Here is an 18,790-nt window from a genome sequence, read left to right as displayed (position 1 = left end):
TCAACATCTGGAACACTGAAGCTTGCATCCCATCATTTAAATATGTTACATATAGGTATATGTTAATTCATTTTATTTCTATAGCACTTCTCATGGGGAGTTCTCAAAGACTTTTCACAGAAGGCTAAGGACTAAGTTTGAAAGCTACTCAATTGGTTGAATTGATGTTTAATGGGCACCCCTGAGATGAAATGGGCCGGCCTGGCTCCCAGAAGATCAGGACTCTGCTCTCCATTAACCGAGAGCCTAAAAATGAGGAGAGACTCAGAAAAGCTTAACTTAAACTGAGTGCCATAGAACAAACAAGTTCTAATTTGAGTCTGAGTTGTCCTGGGTTAAAACAGAACAATAATAGCAATAGCTAGCATTTATATAGTGCTCCCAGGTTAGCAAAACACTTTCTATACATTATCTCATATGATCCTCACAATACCCCTGGGAGGTGCTATTATCATGCCCATTTTACAGAAAAGGACCCTGGGGCTGAGATAAGTGACATGCCCAAAGTCTTACAGCCAACGTCAGAGATGGGGTTCCATCCTCCGTTCTATTCAAAGCACCAAGATCTAGGTCAAGAGTTTGAAGGCATCTCTTTGGAATTCCTATCCAAGAATCAAACTTTAGACCACTAAGGGGGTGGAATTAATCTAAATTACCTAATGAAGTGGAAAGAGTCATGGATTTGCAGTCAGAGGAACGGGGTTTAAGTCCTGACTCTTCACTTCAAATCTGCATGGCCTTGGATAAGTCGTTCCATTTCTTTGAGTCTATTTTCTCATTTATAAAATGGTAGTCATATTGAAGCTGCCTAACCAATAGGCGTTCTTAAAGATTAAATGAAGTAATGTTTGGGAAAGTACCTTATAACTGTAAAATTATATATACATGTATGTATATAAGCTATTAAAAATAATAATTTCTTGCAAATTATTATTAATAACAATTCACATCTACTGCAACTTACCTTATGGTTACAAAGTATTTTCACCAATAATAATTATTATTCATAATAATAGTACTTTAGATATGATGGCGAAGGTACCATTATAAAAATTCCAAAACATTTTAGGCCACTGACCTCTGATTTTTATTTGTAGAAAAAAATCTGAGGGAGCCACTTCTCTCTTGGTTTGGCTTGATAAAACAAGGGAAAGGCAAATACTTGGAAGATTTTAAGTAGAGAATGCCTGAGATGCCTCTGAAACTCTCTCGTTGAGCACTTCCCAGAAATCTCTGCACCAGCAGTTATTCCAGCCTTTACAATGTTATCAAACAGTAAGCACAGTAAGCTGGAAAGAAAGAAAGAAGGTACCATTGTTCATCCACTCTCTTCCAGCATGATTCTGATCTCTGGCCATTGTTAATTTTTAACTTTTGATAGCATCTCTGAGGCAGCAGGCTTTGGCTTTGCAGTGCTTGCCCACTCTATCGCAGAGGCCCTCAAGAGAAGATGGGAGGTTACAAAGAGTTTTGCAACCACTTTTTTTTTAAAACTATAGGTTTAAAAATAAAGTCATTCTGGGTATCCTGTTACATGGCCTGGTTCCTGAAGTAAAAAAATTAAAAAAATAGAAAAAATAAAAACCATGTATCATTAAAGCACTGATGAATCCAGAGAAGTTTTATGGCTTCTAACTTCAAACAAAGGACCGGAGATATTTTTAATGATCAGATGGTTATCTGGCTTGAATGCATTTAAATGTGTATTTTACAAGCCACTGGTCAAATCATAAAAGTAACATAAACCCTAAAAGAAATTACTACGGTTAGAAATCAAGCATTTTGCAAAAACACTGAATTTTATGGCTTGAGAATGAGCAAATCTTTATTTTCCTTTAGATAATGAGTTTGGACGGAAGTCACAAATGTCATGTAGCACAATTTTTTCAGTAGCTGCATAATATAGGCAAAGAAATATATTGACAGAGACTTGAGTCCAAAGCGGTGATGCCGTCCCTCCCTCTCTCCAACAAATCCCGAAAGGCATGATAGGGCCCCATGAGGGTTTTTGCTTAAAGGAATGGACCTTGCTTCTTAGTGGTTTGATAACCCTTTTCTCTTCTGACATCTTTATTAAGAAAACACAGTGAATCTGCTAGTGCACTGGAGACCTGGGGAGAACCAATCTCATGTTTCCTCAAACTTCATCAGGGCTTTGCTGTAAACTCATTTCCCGCTCTTGCATTTGCATTAGAGTTAAATTTTCCGTTCTCTAACAAGGAATGGAATGTTGATACTGTGAGATTGTTTTATTTATTTTATACGTTTTCCTTGGAATGTCGTAGTACTATCTTGGCTTGGCCTGTGCTTGATTTACAGTAGTTATAAACATTCCAAGGTACACATGTAAGTTAAATGATACAATAACATTATACAGTTACAATTCTGTTGTAAATGTGCCATCAGTTTCAAAATTCAGTCCCCACTTCTCCAAGTTCTCTACTCCTCCCTGCTAAGGAGGAGGTGATGACGGTGGCGGGAATAGATTTCATGGAAAGGGGGTACAGCGCATGGAGTCCTAGCCATCAAGAAGAGTTCCTTCCCACATAGAGGAGTCTTAAAAAGATTCTGCTTAAGAGACCCAGAATAAGCCTCCTGTCTAAAACATACATGTGAGTTTCTTTTCTTCTGAAAACCACATTTGATCGGTTGTATAATTAGTTTATTCATTGAAAAATGTATTGAAGAGTAAATAAGCTTTAACAATCTTGAGACTGATGCTAATTATGTCATTCCTCCTAGAGCCTGGTTTCTCTCCACACATTGGGACCAGTCACTTTCCACCAATGAGAGGATGATTTATTTTTCCTGAAACATTCTGCAATGGTGGAGGAAAAGTCCCCATGTACAAGAGCTCAATATTCTACTACCCTGTTCCCCAGCTGGAGCTCTCAAAAGTTTCACACAGAGAGACACTGAGTTGGGGAGAGATGTCTCCGACACACCTTCATACTGAGAATACCTCAATCACTTCGAATTTCAAGGCATGTGCATTACTATCAGGACATATGTATGACATGCTGCCATTTATATAAAGCACAAGTTAAGACTGGTTGTTCTTCCCCTTTCTTTGTATCCCTAGCACTTTGCACAATGCCCGGCATATAGTAAGAGCTTAATAATTGCTTGTTGACTGACCGACAAACATGAAGGTCATTATGCCAATTTCCCACTCCACATCTGAGGTCCAGAATGAAGCTGATTTTTATTTGGATATGGATTGGACTAGAGAGCTTCTCAGGTCCTTCCAACTGTGAGTTTCTGAAATAAAATCATTATAGATTCCTTTTCCTCCTCCCTAGGCTTCCTATTCTTTGCAGCATATTTCTTTATGTCTTTCCCCCATTTTGCCGAGTGATTCTAAATAATACAAATTAATTCCTTGGGTCATAAAATCATAGATTAGACATCACCTAGTTCAACCACTTCATAGGGAAACTGAGGCCAGCAGGGGCAAGTGATTGGCCCAGGTCAGAGAGGTAGGAATTCGAAGAAAGATTTGAACCCAGGCCTTTTAACTCTAATTCCAAATTTAGTGCTTTCAGAGTTTCATGCTGGATTCCCCACTGATCATTTGTGTTCATTCTATTGTGATGGGTTTTGGAATCAGCCATAGTTTTGCTACAAAGGACTTTACTCTAGGCACCGTGACATGGACAGAGTAACTGAAGTCAAGAAGAGCTGGGTGCAAATCCCATTCAACATGCATTTTGTGACCCTGGGAAAATAATTTAATCTCTTTGAACCTCAGTTTCCTCATCTGTGAAATGGGAATTATAATACAGTTATCCCTTCCATATCACAACTTTCCCCATCACAGTTTTGATATATTGTGGATCAGCACAAGAAATTACGTGGGATTTTTTTTTTGGAGTTCTGCAGAAACTGCAGACAACATGCAAAGGCCAGTAGATGATACAGAAAAAGTTTAGAAACTCAGAAATGCATAAAATCTATGTTTAGTATTGCATAATATCAACATATTTATCTTTTAATGCCATAAATATACACACTTCTTCTCTGGTATGAAGGGAGGGCCAAAAAATTTTACATGGATTTTCCAGATCATGGGGGGCACCATACCCCTAACCCCTACGATGTGAAAGGGATAACTGTTAACTGTATTACTCACCTCACAGTGTTATTGTGGAAACCAGATGAGATAACATATATAAAGCATTATGTAATCTTAAAAGTGCTGTGTAAATGTTAGTTATTTTTACATTTAAAATTCCTGGTCCTAAATAACATCCCAGGAAAGCGATGCTGCCTGGGAACTGGTTTTGATATGGTTTCCTCTTCCTTTGCTCCATTCTGAAAAGTCTTAAAGGATTGTTTCCCTTCTGTCTGGTTCAGTTTCTTGTTCATCTAGGAAGACCCTCACCTACTCCTTGGACTCCATTAAAGTGATTCTTGTTGGAAGCCATCTTTCTTTACGCATGTCTTTTGTCTTATCTCTGATATACGGTTGATGTTCCAAGTCAGCTCAAGTGATCTTGTGAAAGCATATGGATGCAGACAGATAAGAAGTGCCAAAGGGATGGTATTTCATATCAACACCTCTGTCTGACGTTGGTGCCTTGCCTCCCTTCAATCTACTGATCGGTTCAGGTCAATGAATACGCTTTGGGGTCTCTAAACAGACCCATCAGTGTCCGTGATTAGTGCTTGCTTAGCTTCTACATTATGTTCTTTCTTCCAATGACTGGAGGGATCCATCATTTAATTAGTAAACATTCCCTGGAGGTTAGCTACTTGCAAAGGCCTATCCCAGGAACTCAAAGGACAGAAACAAATATATGACACCATCTCTGATCTCATGGAGCTTACTTCCTGATGGAGAGGAACAAGAAACACATTAAAAAGTAACTAATAATACATTAAGCATAAATTAAGTGCCTGCTCTGGCCAGGGCTCCAAACCAGGAGCTGGGGATACAAAGATAACATAAAAATGTCCCCTGACCTCACAGAGTTTGCCTTCTTGCATTCTACTGAGGGGTGGGGGTGGGGGGGGTGAGATAGATACAAAATGTAAACAGATATGCATGGTTTTTTTTTATAAAGAAAAGCGCATTGTTTTCATTTCGAATGATTATTTATGTGTACATACGTGTCACTGCAAGCCCCAAAGCAGCTTTGAGAACAAAGGAATTTTTTATTTTTGCTTAGATTCCATGGGAAGTAACAAAGCAAGCAAATATGCATCGTGCGTGTGACTACCACTCGGCCTACCCTCCCTCAGCTCAATGTAACTTTAGTCCGAGAAAATGGCAGCATCACCATCTAGCTGCGGGTGACACTTCTGTGCGAGATGACATTTGTAAGCATGCCTGAGGATTTCATCTGCTTCCATAGAAAACTCCTGCGGGAGTCGCTTCTGACCTGTCACACGAGGGGTGGTACAAAGAGGTTTTTCTTATGGTATTTTAAATAACCATCAATGATACGTATGACCAGAAAAGGAGGTGGTAAGGTGAAGACTGCTTTTTAATAAGCACCTACTATTTACAGGTAAGGAAAGTAAGGCTTAACGAAGTTGTTAATGATAATAATAACATAGCCCTTACATAGCATGTACTGTGTGCCAGGCACTGTGCCAAGTCCTTTACAAATATTTGTCTTATTTGATCCTCACAACAACTGTGGGAGGGAGGTGTTATCTTCGTTTTATAGCTGAGGGAACTGAAGAGGCAGCTTGCTCAGGGTCACACACCTAAGTGAGTATCTGAAACTGGATTTGAACTCAAGCCTTCCTAATTCCAGGCCCAGTACCAAATCCACCGTGCCAACCTGCTGCCTAATCATTAGAAGAGCTGAGTTTCAAACCTAGGCCCTCTCAGGAGCGGGGGAGGAGAAGGAAAAGAACAAGTATTTATTAAGTGCCTACTGTATGCCAGGTATCACGCTAAGTGCTCTACAAATATCATCCAGTTTGATCACAGCAACCCTGTGAGGCAGGTGCTATTTTCATCCTCATTTTACATTTGTAGAAACTGAGGCAGACAGCGGTTAAGTCACCCAATGAAGTGTCTGAGGCTGGATTTGATCTCATATCTTCCTGACTTCAGTCCTAGGGCTCTACCCACTGTACCTTCCAGCCACCTCAGGATCTAGCACTTAAAGGGAGTGGAACTATTTGGTCCCTTCCAACCCTAACTCCTATAAAACTCTGAAACAAGGGCATAAATCACAATATTGTAAATGGGAATGGGATAAGGGCAAAGGAGAGATCTCAACAAAGTGTCCTGAAAGACGGCAGAAATGAGGGTTAGGGAATGCTGACAGACAGGCCGAGGGAGGAATCTGTTGGAGGGCACCTAAGGGGCAGTGGGTGATTAAGTGCCAAAGGAGCAGCACAGCCAATAAAGTGCCTTTTTATCATTTCTAGATAAGTGCAAGGAATCTTTTAGAGTTCTAGGTGACCAAGTTTTTATTCATTTCTTAAAAAACATCCTCCCACTTCAACCTTATTTTTTGAAGCTTGTCACAACTTAGAATGCTTGTTTAACCTGGTTTTCCTTGTTGTAATATTAAAATGCTTTATGATGGGTGGTAACTCTCCCAAGGAGCCCTGATAATGCTGGTAGGGCCCCTGCATCTCAGATGAGGGTTTAAACATGGGCTTTGTTTGTTCTCTCTAAGAACTGAGATCAAGGTAAGATTTGAGAGCTGGGCATCTCAGCCTTGGGCTTCTTAGGGACTTCACGAAAAGAAAAATAGATCAGTGATAAGGATCTGAAATCTTTTCATAAGATTAGAGCTAGCAGGTGTCTTAGAGATCACCTAATGGTTCATAACTTGTAGATCACTGCAACAGTTCCCTTAATCCATAGGCACTCCATCTACTGGCATTTTATCACTCTGTACTTTCTCATTCAACAGATACTAATTTTACAGCTACCATCATGGTGGTAAAATATTGTGATGTTGAGGGGTTCTTCTCCTTGGGAAAAGTTGGGAACCACTAATCTATACCTATACCCTCATTTTATAGTTGAGGAAACTGCTATATCTTTATTCCACATCCACACTGTGGTGGACACAGAAGCATTCAAGATGTTGCCCCAGCCCTCTATGTATTTACAGTACTGTTAGGGAGAAGTAATTAACCCATTTTAAAAATTCATGGAATGGGAGGTCGAAGGAAGAAAAAGATGAGCTGGAGTAGTCGTAGAAGGCTGTCCTCTACCTTGGATCAGACCACATTTGGAGTCCTCTGTTCAGTTTTTAGGAAGGACATTGGCAAACTAGAACACAGTGAATCGAAAGTTGCAAAGATGGTAAGAAGCCTGGAGAACACCCCATGCAAGGATCAGTTATAGGACACAGGGAGGTTTAGCCTGGGTGAGAGAAGACTTGGGGGTAAATGGATATTTGGCTTCAAGTATTTTCAAATACTTGTATTGTGGAAGAAGGATGAGGTTTGTTCTGCTTGGCCTACATGGTAGAACCAGGAGAGACAGGTAGAAGTCTTAAGGAAGCAAATTTCAGCTTAGTTTAAGGAGGAACTCCCCGCCACCCCAACAATAACAATTGTCTAAAAAAGGAATGAACTGAGTTTGGGGTAGTGTGTTCCCTGTCACTAGTGATCTTCAAATGGTGGCTAGAAGATCATTTGTTGAGTATATTATAGAGATTTCTATTCGTAAGTGGGTTGGACTAAATGGTCCCTGAGATTATTTGCAACTCTAGGATTCTGTGAAATCTTCATGGAAGAAGCCAAATTAGAGCTTGTACTTGAAGAATGGAAGAGATGATTCTTTTGACTTGTCTAGAAAAGCCACTTCATCCTGCCCCATCCTAACTCATACACATACGGACCTCTCCTTCTGAGGGAAGGAAGGAAGGAAATCTTCCTTTCTACAGGATTTTCTGGATGAGTGAATCCGCAAGAAAGCCAAGCTGTTGGAGTCCTCTATCATCAGCAACAGCATTTTCTTCCTGAAAGGAAGGATTTAGTGCTAGAAGGAACATCTAGTCTAATAGACATCTTATAGATGAGGAAAACGAGGCCCAGAGAGGTAAGAAGTAACTTTCTCAAGATCATATGGGTAGCAGGAAACAAAGGCAGTATCCGAACCCAAATATGACTCCAAATACAGTGTTCCTGTATTTGGATTGAGTGTTAAAGATCTAGGTTGTTCTGGATTTGGGGCTTGGTGGGCAGCATGGGCATGGGTAATTAAGCTGGTCCAGTTTTACTTGTAGGCTAAGGAGGTGGCTACATCCTTGGTGGAATCTTAGGGTTAGCAGAGAGCACTTCTTACCTCGCACCTTCTTAGCAGCACCCCCTCAACCCATTCCTTCCCACATCCAGATGCTACCACGCTCACTACCTGGAGCTAAGGTCTTTGTGGCTGATCAGAACCACTCGCAAGAAGGGCTGACTTTGATATCCAGAATTTGGGAGCAGAGAGTAGCTCCCTGAAAGGGGAGAAGAGTATGCAAAAGGAGAATGGAAGGGGGGAGGGGGAGGAAAAACATCATACCTTTGCCCTATCCTTTAAGATAACAGTGCTAGGATGACACACAGTTCTGCTGGAAGCTTCTCTGAATTCAGTTCAGTTCATTTCCCTTGCTATTCCATCCCTACAGAAGACTTCTGAGTTCCATAAACTTAGATATTTCCAGGCAGGAATTAATCATGGACTTCACTGGAGCTGGAAGCCAGAACACTGGTTAATGCCTTCTCTAAAGAGCCGTATTACATGGAAACTCTGTATATTACATTCTTCACTGCACATAAGCCATGCACCTAGATGGTTCCCTCAGGTCCCATGTCCAATAAATTAGATTTAGATTACAGGGAGAAAGGAGAGGGATGTGGGTGTATGAATACCTTAGCCTCATAAAGTTGAGACGGTTTAAAACTGTAATTGTGACCAGGAAGAGGGGTACTGCTGATGTTAGTTAGAGCAAAACATCCTTCATCTCAGTAATAAGCCCAGTTACAGGGGTTACTGTAACGCCAGGGCTACAGGAAGAGTTGGGGGAGAATAACCCAGTGTTTGCGTGCTAATGCCAGTGAGAGATTATGCCACTTCGTTACAGAACTGAAGACCTAAGCTCAGAATAGTGACTAGGATATCTGGGTCCCGGGACGAGGAGCAGTTAGAACCTTTCCCCCAAATCATCTTGGATCTATTGTTGTGTGTATACACACAAATAGTGTATATGAAAAATATCTATGTGTGTATATATATATACACATGTGTATACATGCACACACTGTAATTACATACACACAAACATATACAGACATATGTATGACTTTTGGGATAACATTATGCAAAGTCATATATTTAAATTATTAAAGCTTAAAAATACACTAAGACTTTGGAGACACCATACATAATATATTACTACATATTATACATGTATTTTGTATAGTATAATAGGGTATATTATACTATAGCAAATATTATTATTGTATACTATGTTATAGTACATAATATAACATAGCATAGCATAGTGTAGTGTATGCCATGCTATGGTATATAACATAGTATATACTAATATATAAAATTGGTATTGAGAAATCATATATGTGTGTTATATATTATATTATATCCTAAAATGTAATTATACACACTATATTATATACTAATATAATAGTATGATGTTTTATACTATACTTTAGTATATTAACAATGATTAGTATTTGTAATAATTTAATACTATATACTAATATATTAGTCTACATAATAATTAGTTATATATTTTATATATACTGTTATATATTATTACAAATACTAATATCTTAAATATAGTAATATAAACTTATATTTATTATGTCATAGTATATATTATATATACACTGCTATACTATATTATATACACTATGTTATATTGTATATTGGAAGGAGCTGAGTGGTACAGTGGATAGAGTGCTGGGCCTGGAGTCAAGAAGACTCATCTTCCTGAGTTCAAATCTGGCCTCAGACATTTACTAGCTGTGTGACCCTGGGCAAGTCACATAACCTTGTTTGCCTCAGTTTCCTCATCTGTAAAATGAGCTGGAGAAGGAAATGGCAAACCACTCCAGTATCTTTGCCAAGGAAACCCCAAATGGGGTCATGAAGAATTGAACGTGACTGAAAAACAATACTATATTTGTCATTGTTCAGTCATTCAGTCACGTCCAAATCTTCATGACTCCATGGACCGTAGCATGCCAGGCCCTTTAATCCTCCACTATCTCTCGAAGTCTGTCCAAGTTCATGTCCATTGTTTCCATGGCACTATCTATCCATCTCATCCTCTGTCATCCTCTTTTCCTTTTGCCTTCAATCTTTCCTAACATCAGGGTCTTTTCCAATGTGTTCCGTCTTCTCATCATGTGGCCAAAGTACTTAAACTTCAGCTTCAGTATTTGACCCTCTAGTGAATAGTCAATTAATTTCTTTAAGTATTGACTGATTTGATCTCCTTGCCATCCAAGGGACTGTCAAAAGTCTTCTCCTACACCACAATTTGAAAGCATTGATTCTGCAGCTCTCAGTTTTCCTTAAAGTTCAACTCTGATAGTCATACATTGCTACTGGAAAAACCATAGCTTTGACTATATGGACCTTTGTCAGCAAGGTGATGTCTCTGCTTTTTAGTCTGCTGTCCAGATTTGCCATAGCTTTCCTTCCAAGGAGTGAGCATCTTTTAATTTCATGGCTGGAGTTGCTATTTGCAGTGAGAGTATAATATATAAGGTAATTTACTATAAAGTATATACTATAGTATAATATATACTGTGTTTCTGATACTGTACTATATGCTATAGTATAGCGTATACTATCATACATAATATATACAGATATATCAATATATAGTAGTACAATACATTAATATAGACTATACCATATTATATAGTATATATGAGTATGAAACATATAATTTGTATGTCATTAGTATGTCATATAATATAGAAAACATATGTTATATGTGTTAGATGGTGTTCCAAAAGTCTTAGTTCAGTTATTAATATTTTATTCCCCCCCAATTACATGTTAAAACAATTTCTAATTTTTTTAAGGTTATAAGTTATAAATTCTTTCCTTCCTTCCCCCCTTCCCTCCCCGCTCCCACCAAAAGTTTTAGTCCAATTTTCAAATAATATGTTATTTTCCCCCCAATTACATATCAAAATATTTTTTTACATTTTTAAGAAAAGTTTTGAGTTCCAAATTCTTTCCCTCCTTCCTTCCCTTCCCTCCCTGCTCTGCACCCCACCCCCGCCGAGATACTGGAGGATAACTAAGCAATCCAATATAGTTTATACATGTGCAATCATGTAAAACATTTTCATATTAGTCATTTTGTACAAGAAGACTCAAGATAGAAAGAATGGAAGGGAGGGAGGGAGGGAGGAAGGAAGGAAGGAAGGAAGGAAGGAAGGAAGGAAGGAAGGAAGGAAGGAAGGAAGGAAGGAAAGAAGGGAGAGAGAGAGAAAAAGGAAGAAAGAAAGAAAGAAAGAAAGAAAGAAAGAAAGAAAGAAAGAAAGAAAGAAAGGGAAAGAAAAAGAAAGAAAGAAAGAAAAAAAGATAGTATCCTTCAGTCTGTATTCAGACAATGTCATTCTTTCTCTGGAGGAGGATTACATCATGAGTCCTTTGGTATTGTTTTGGATTACTGTATTGTCGAGAATAGCTAAGTCATTCACAGTTCTTCATCAAACGATATTGCTGATACTGCGTACAATGTTCTCATGGTTCTGTTCACTTCACTTTGCTGAAACCATCCTGTCTGTCATTTCTTATAGCACAATAATATTTCATCACCATCATATACCTCAGCTTGTTCAGCCATTCCCTAATTGATGGGCAAGGTATCCCCTCAATTTCCAATTCTTAGTCACCACAAAAAAGAGCTGGTAAAAATATTTTTGTACAAATAGGAAAAACTTCCTTTTTCTTAATGAAGTTTTAAGCTTTACTAAATTAAAAACAAACCAAGACTTTTGGAATACTTCACATATTATGTACACATGTATGTATTGACACATGTGTACATTTATATACATGTGTACACACATATAAATATATACATATAGATGCATGTATGCATATACATACAAACACACACATATAAAGTGTACCCTGGCTAGAATGGAAATTCCATAAAGGCAGAAACTGTTCTCAGTTAAATCTTTGCATCCCCGTCTTCTGCAGTTAGCATTGGTTGGGTGTCAGAAAAGGGGGCAGAGAATGCTAAGAATCACAAAGCTTTTAGACTTCAATAAACATTTATTTAACTGCTAATATTCTAACTATAAGACTTTTATCCAGTTACTATCAAATCCACAGAACTGCTTGAGGTACCAAATCCTATCAATATTGACATTCTTACTTTAAGTGAAGCCAGAAGTTATAAAGAAGCTTCTGCTAAATGGAAAGTTTTCCTTGGAGGCAAATAAAGAAGTGGGTAGAATTTCTCTCAAAAGACACAAGAAATATCATTGCACAGGTTACTTGATCATCTCATGTTACAATGCTCATGATGAACATAAACAGAAATACCATCACAAAGACAATTGCCGCTCATGTACCATGTGTTGAGGAGCATGAGGAGGGAGAGAAATCATGTAAAGATTTTGATATGACATATCAATAGATCTGACCTGTTATCCCCCAGTTCAAAAGGCTCCAGTGGTTACCCTTTTCTTTTAGGATAAAACATTAAGTCCTTTCTTTGGCATTTAAAGCCCTTCACACTCTGTCTCCAATCTACCTTTCCAGGCTTGTTATATAGTATTCCTGTTTATACACTGTATAGTACAGTCAAACTGGCATTCTCTCTGCTCTCCACACAGTCTCATTTCCTCCATCTGGAGGTTCTTCTAGCTCCCATTTCTATGCCTTTGCACTGGCCACCCCTCCACATACTTGGAATACACCCCCTCCTTATTGATGCCTCACAGAAGCCTTTGCTTCTGTCAAGATGGAGCTCAAGCACCACCAGCTGCACTAAGCCTTTTCTGATGCCATCTGCTAGTTCCCTCCCTCCCTCCCTAACTACTTTGGATTTTGCCACCTTCAGTGTCATACCTAGTATATTTGGCGTCTGGGGTGGATCATTTTTAAATATCTGCTCTTTTATACAACAAAAATAGATAAGTTTGATTATGTGAAACTTAACAGCTTCCACAGAGACAAGATTACTACACCCAGGATAAGAAGAGAAGCAGTCAAATGGGGAAAACAATTTGTGTATCAAATTTCTCTGTTAATGGTTTGGTTTCCAAGATATACAAACAATAAAAATAAATGAGTAATAGCCATTCCTCTATAGACAAATGGTTGAAGAATATGAACAGTTCTCAAAAAATGCAAAGTATTCAAAACATGAAAAAATGCACTAAATCACTAATAAGAGAAATGCAAATCAAAACATCCCTGAGGTTTCGCCTCATAACTTTGCAAATTGACAAAAAACGACAAAATGGCAAAAATTGAAGGTAGAAAAGGGATATTGGAGATAATTATGATGATGTAAAAAACAGAAGGAATCAATAAAAACTAATTATGCAAACAAGCAAGAAAGTGAGGATATAGGAGAGGTAATTTGCTAGAGAAGATGGGATAGAATGGGATCACTCATGCCGTTACAGGGGTTAGTATTGGCAAGGAGAAGGGCCACATCTTTATGTGAGACATTATTGAAGGAGGAGAGAGTGGTAGAAGGCATGTGGGGGATGTGAGATGAGTAGGAGGGGAAACAAGGGAGCTTTCCATTAATGGTTTCCCTTTTTCAAAAAAATATGAGGCAAGGTTCTCAGTTCAGAGGGTGGAGGAAGAGGGAACCAAAGGAGGTTTGAGGAGGGGTTACAAGGTTTCAAAGAGCTGCTATGGTGAACGGGATAGTAAATTAATTCTGGAGATATAAAAGGATTGCCTTGCAGCAGTGAGGAGCAGCAGCTGAGGTTATGTACCATAAATCTGTACTGGGCCCAGTCATGACTGTCCACACATGATTGTGTGATTTTCCCCAGCTTCTTAATTCAACAGCATGCGATCAGAAGCAAAGGCAACAGATGATGGGAGTAGTCCAAGGCGGAGGCTTTGCAGGGCAAGTTTGGTGATACAGTAAGTGAGCAAGGGACTCAAAAGAAAAGGACAGTGTAGAGTTGAACTAAGTCACCAGAGGGTCAAGGTGGGGAAAGGAGGAGAGTGTAGCTAGTTCAAGGGTGATGGGCTGGGAGGGAACTAAGGAGTTGGGGAATTGGAAGTCATGATGTGGGCATAGAATAGTGTTCAGGTTGCAAGGCAGAAGGAGAGTTGAGATGACAATAAGAAATCAGATAAAGGAATTTTGAGTCTTGTATTTGTGGATGATGGCAAGATCAAGAGTATGACCATCTTTGTGTCGGGTTGAGGTGGTGTGGAGGGGTAGGTCATGGGAAACAAGTAAATTGAGGAAATGTGTGATGTATATACATATGCGTGGTATGCACACATATGCACACATGTATATATGCACATACATACCCATATACAAATATTTTCTCTCCCACCAAATGTAAACTCTGTGAGGGCAGGGACTTTCATTTTTGTTATTGTATCTCCAGCACGGCACAGTGTCTGGCACATAGTATATGCTTAATAAATGTTTATTGACTGCTCTCTGTCTCATGCAGTATGAACATTGCCTTCCCAGCTAACCTTGAGGGCAGGGATCATGTTTTATATATCTCTGTCTCCCCTACAATGCCTAGCACTGGATTAGCAATAGTAGGTATCAGCAAGTCCTCGTTGAGGCTGTTCAAGTGCTGCCTCCTACATGAAGCCTCTTCTGATCTCCATAGCTGCTAATGCCCCATTCCCTCTAAAATATTACCTTATGTTTACTGTTTACATAGTTTAGTTTTACTTATACATGTATATGATTTTTTTGCCTAATAAACTATAAGCTCCTTGAGGGTAGTTGTCTGGGGTGCTGAAATCAGCGTCTCAAAACAACTATGATTCAGATTCAGGACTTAAACCCAGGTCTTTCTGACTTGGGTCCTAAACTAGGGTACTGACTATGTAGTAAGATCTATGTGGGGGATACCGTGGAGAAAGAAACAACAGGATGAGGCAAGTGATTAGCTACATCTGGTGAACCGGTGATGACATCGAGGTTGTGAACCTGTAGAACCGGAAGGACTGTGGTATCTTCGAGAGTAACAAGGGATTTTGGAGGATGTATGGATGCTGCGGGAAAGATGAATTCTGTGTTGGAAATGCTGAATGTGAGATGCTTATAGGATATCTAATTCAAAATGTCCAGTCATTTAAAAAAATCTAAGAGGTACTTCATGATGCAGATCAGAAACTCAGGAGGCTTGTGGGGATTCAATATACAGATACGAGTCATTCTGATTGTTATTGCTGTGGAGGCATTCAGACTCTCCACGATCCTATTTGAGATTTTCTTGGCATGGCTTGCCATTTCTTTCTCCAGCTCATTTTTATAGATAAGGAAACTGAAGCAAACAGAGATAAGTGACTTACCCAAGGTCACATAGCTAGTAAGTGTATGAGGCCAGATTTGAACTCAGGTCTTCCTGATTCCAGGGCTGATGCTCTATCCACTGTGCCATCTAGCTGTCCGTATCATTTTGATAGAAATGATAATTGAATTCATGGGAGCTAATAAGGACACCAAGTGAGAGAGTATAGAGAGAAATGAGAGGCTGGAAAAGAAACTTTGGGAACACTCACATTAATGAGTATCATGTGGACGCAGAAAGGAAAACTGAGAAAGAAGAGTCAGAGGAGTAAGAGGACCATGAAAACCTAAAGAGGAGAGTGTATCCAGGGGGAGAGGATCATCACCAACGTCAAATGCTGCAGAGAAGTCAAGAAGTATAATTGAAAAGAGGTCATTAGGCCTGGGAATTTGGAGATCATTGGTAACTTTGGAATAAGCAGCTTAAGGTGAGAGAGGAAGACAGAATGTGAGAGATTAAGAACAGAATGGAAGAAGGAGAAGCAAAGGTCCTGAATATAGATGTATTGGTTGTTTTTCCCCCATAGAATTTGTCTGAGGAAGGAAGGAGAGATACAGGACAATAGTTGGAAGGAGTAGTGGGATCTAGCATGGGTTTTTTAAGGATGGGGAAAACTTGATGTTTTTGTAAGCAACAGGAAAGAAACAAGCATATGGGGAGAAACTGAAAGAGAGAGAGAGAGAGAGAGAGAGAGAGAGAGAGAGAGAGAGAGAGAGAGGAGTCAGAGAGGAGACAGAGACAGAGAGAGACAGAGACAGAGGGAGACAGAGACAGAGAGAGAGACACACAGAGAGAGAGAGAGAGAGAGAGACAGAGAGAGAGAGAGGAGTCAGAGAGGAGACAGAGACAGAGAGAGACAGAGACAGAGGGAGACAGAGACAGAGAGAGAGACAGAGAGAGAGAGAGAGAGAGAGAGAGGAGTCAGAGAGGAGACAGAGACAGAGAGAGACAGAGACAGAGGGAGACAGAGACAGAGAGAGAGACAGAGAGAGAGAGAGAGAGAGAGAGAGAGAGAGAGAAATAGAGAGAGAGAAAGAGAGAGAGAGAGAGAGAGAGAGAGAGAGTCTAACAGTAGAGGAAATCTGCTTGAGCAGATGGAAAGGGATGTGAACAAGGGTTCATGTAGAGGGGCTAGCTTTAGCAAGGAGGAGGGCTACCTCTTCATCAGCACCTATAGTAAAGGAAGAAAGGAAGAAATACTGAAGGAATATGTCAAGGGTTGTGAGATGGGGAAGGGAGGTCGTCAGACCAAGCGATGAGATAAGTGAGCTCTTAGAGAATGACCTCAATGTTTATCACCAAAGTGTGAGGTGAAGACTTCATCTGAAAGAGTAGGGAAAGGGGTAACACGGGCAGTTTCAATTTAAGGAAAGAGGGTTTGGAATAGCCACTGTGGAGAGCACGATAAAGGATCAATTGGGGAGGAGTAAAAGGATTGACTTGTAGTGAGGGCTCCATTGGGATTACATAATATAAATTTATAATGGACCTCTTTATCACAATTGCATGACTTCTGTCAACTTGATTCAGAAGCATATGACTAGGAGTAAGGGAGGCAGATTATGGGAGTAATCCAGGGCTGGGGTTTGGCAGGACATGATCATCAATAGGATAAGGGAAGAAGGGAGAGTAGAGTAGAACTACCGCAAAAAAGATAAAACAGAGATCTGATTATGTTACACTCTTCCTCAAAAATCTTCAGTGGCTTTCTTGCCTCCGGGATAAAATATAAACTCATTAGTCTGATACATTTTTTTAAAAATCCTATAATCTTGCTACCACCTCTTTTTCAAGTCCTATTCCATTGTATTGCCCTTCAAGTACTCTCTGTTATAGTCAAACTGGCCTACTAGCCTTGTACAAAACATTCTATACCCCACCTCCATGCCTTGGTACAGATGGTCCTCCATGACTGGAATGCACCCCTTCCTGATCTCTACCTTGTAAAATCTCTAACCCCCTTCAAAGCAAGGTCAATTGCTACCTTTTACATAAGGCCTTTCCAGATACCTGTAATTGTTAGTGCTCTCTCCTTCTTGAAATTCTTTCTATTACTTCAGATATTCTGTATAAAATCACTTATCCACAAACATATTTTATTTCTACAACAACCCCTACCCTGCCCAAAAGAATAGAATCTCCTTGAGGGAAAAGACATTTCATTTTTGTCTTTATATCCCCACATCTAGCATCATGCTTTGTACATAACAGAGTTAATATGTGCTTGTTAAATTGAATTGGATATAAAGCAGTCACAACAATAAGGAAGCCAAAATAGCCCAGAAACCACCTGAAGCCAAATACTTGCTATGTTTGCTAAGCAGAGAGACATGGCAGAAAAGGGTAACACCAGTTTAGGACATAAATTAATCTGCAAAACTTTATGGAGGGGGGTTATGGAAGATTATGAGCAATGCTGCCTCATAAAACAGCAAAAAATAGGAGAGGGAAAAACTAGTTTGTGGAAAGCTTGGCATGGTACCAAATTAAGCCAGGTTACCCCATGAGGGCTTAAAGTTGAAACTAGAAAGACAGTGAATGCAAAAAATGGAAAAGATGTCATCATTCCTTTAATATATTGCTTTTTCCATCAATGATAGTGGAGCCACCACATTTAGACTAGCATCTCAGTCCAAGATATGGTAGATGAGGAAACAGAAATGATGCCAAGAAAAACAAAATCAGAAAAGCAGCTGGAGTAGACCAAATACATATAGAAAAGGTCCATGCTGGAGGCAATATAATTTTTAGGACATTGAGAGAACAATTCTTAAGATATCTGAAAGCTGTCAAATGATTGGAAAAAAATCGTAGATGGTATTAGCAGGGAAAAAAAGGATGAGGGAGCAATTGAGAAGACATCAACAGCCACCCACCCATAAAGACTATTTTCTCATTTCTGCAAACTTTTTTGAGGACGGTCTTCATTGAAAGTATTCTTAATGAAAATAAGAAATGTTAACAGATATTTGCAGACGTTAACATCTTTACAATTTAAAAATTAGCAAAAAAGGTGCAACACAAAGAATATGATATAGTATGTATCACTCAGATGACTTCTGCTACTAACTCCTCCTTCAATCCTGTTTCACATGAAACAATTTCCTTTCTCCTTACACAAGCTAATCCCAACCCCTCTATATGTACAAATAATCCCATTCCATTCTATCTTCTCCAGCAGATTGCTTCCTCTATCATCCCTACTCCCTCGCTTATCTTCAATGTCTTTGTCTTCCCTACTGCCTAAAACATGCTCATCTCTCTCCCATACTCAAAAAACCCTCACTTAACGTATCCATCCTCA

The sequence above is a fragment of the Trichosurus vulpecula genome, chromosome 3, assembly GCF_011100635.1.
Source record: "Trichosurus vulpecula isolate mTriVul1 chromosome 3, mTriVul1.pri, whole genome shotgun sequence".
NCBI classification, from domain to species: Eukaryota; Metazoa; Chordata; class Mammalia; order Diprotodontia; family Phalangeridae; genus Trichosurus; species Trichosurus vulpecula.
This window is presented reverse-complemented; position numbering follows the sequence as displayed.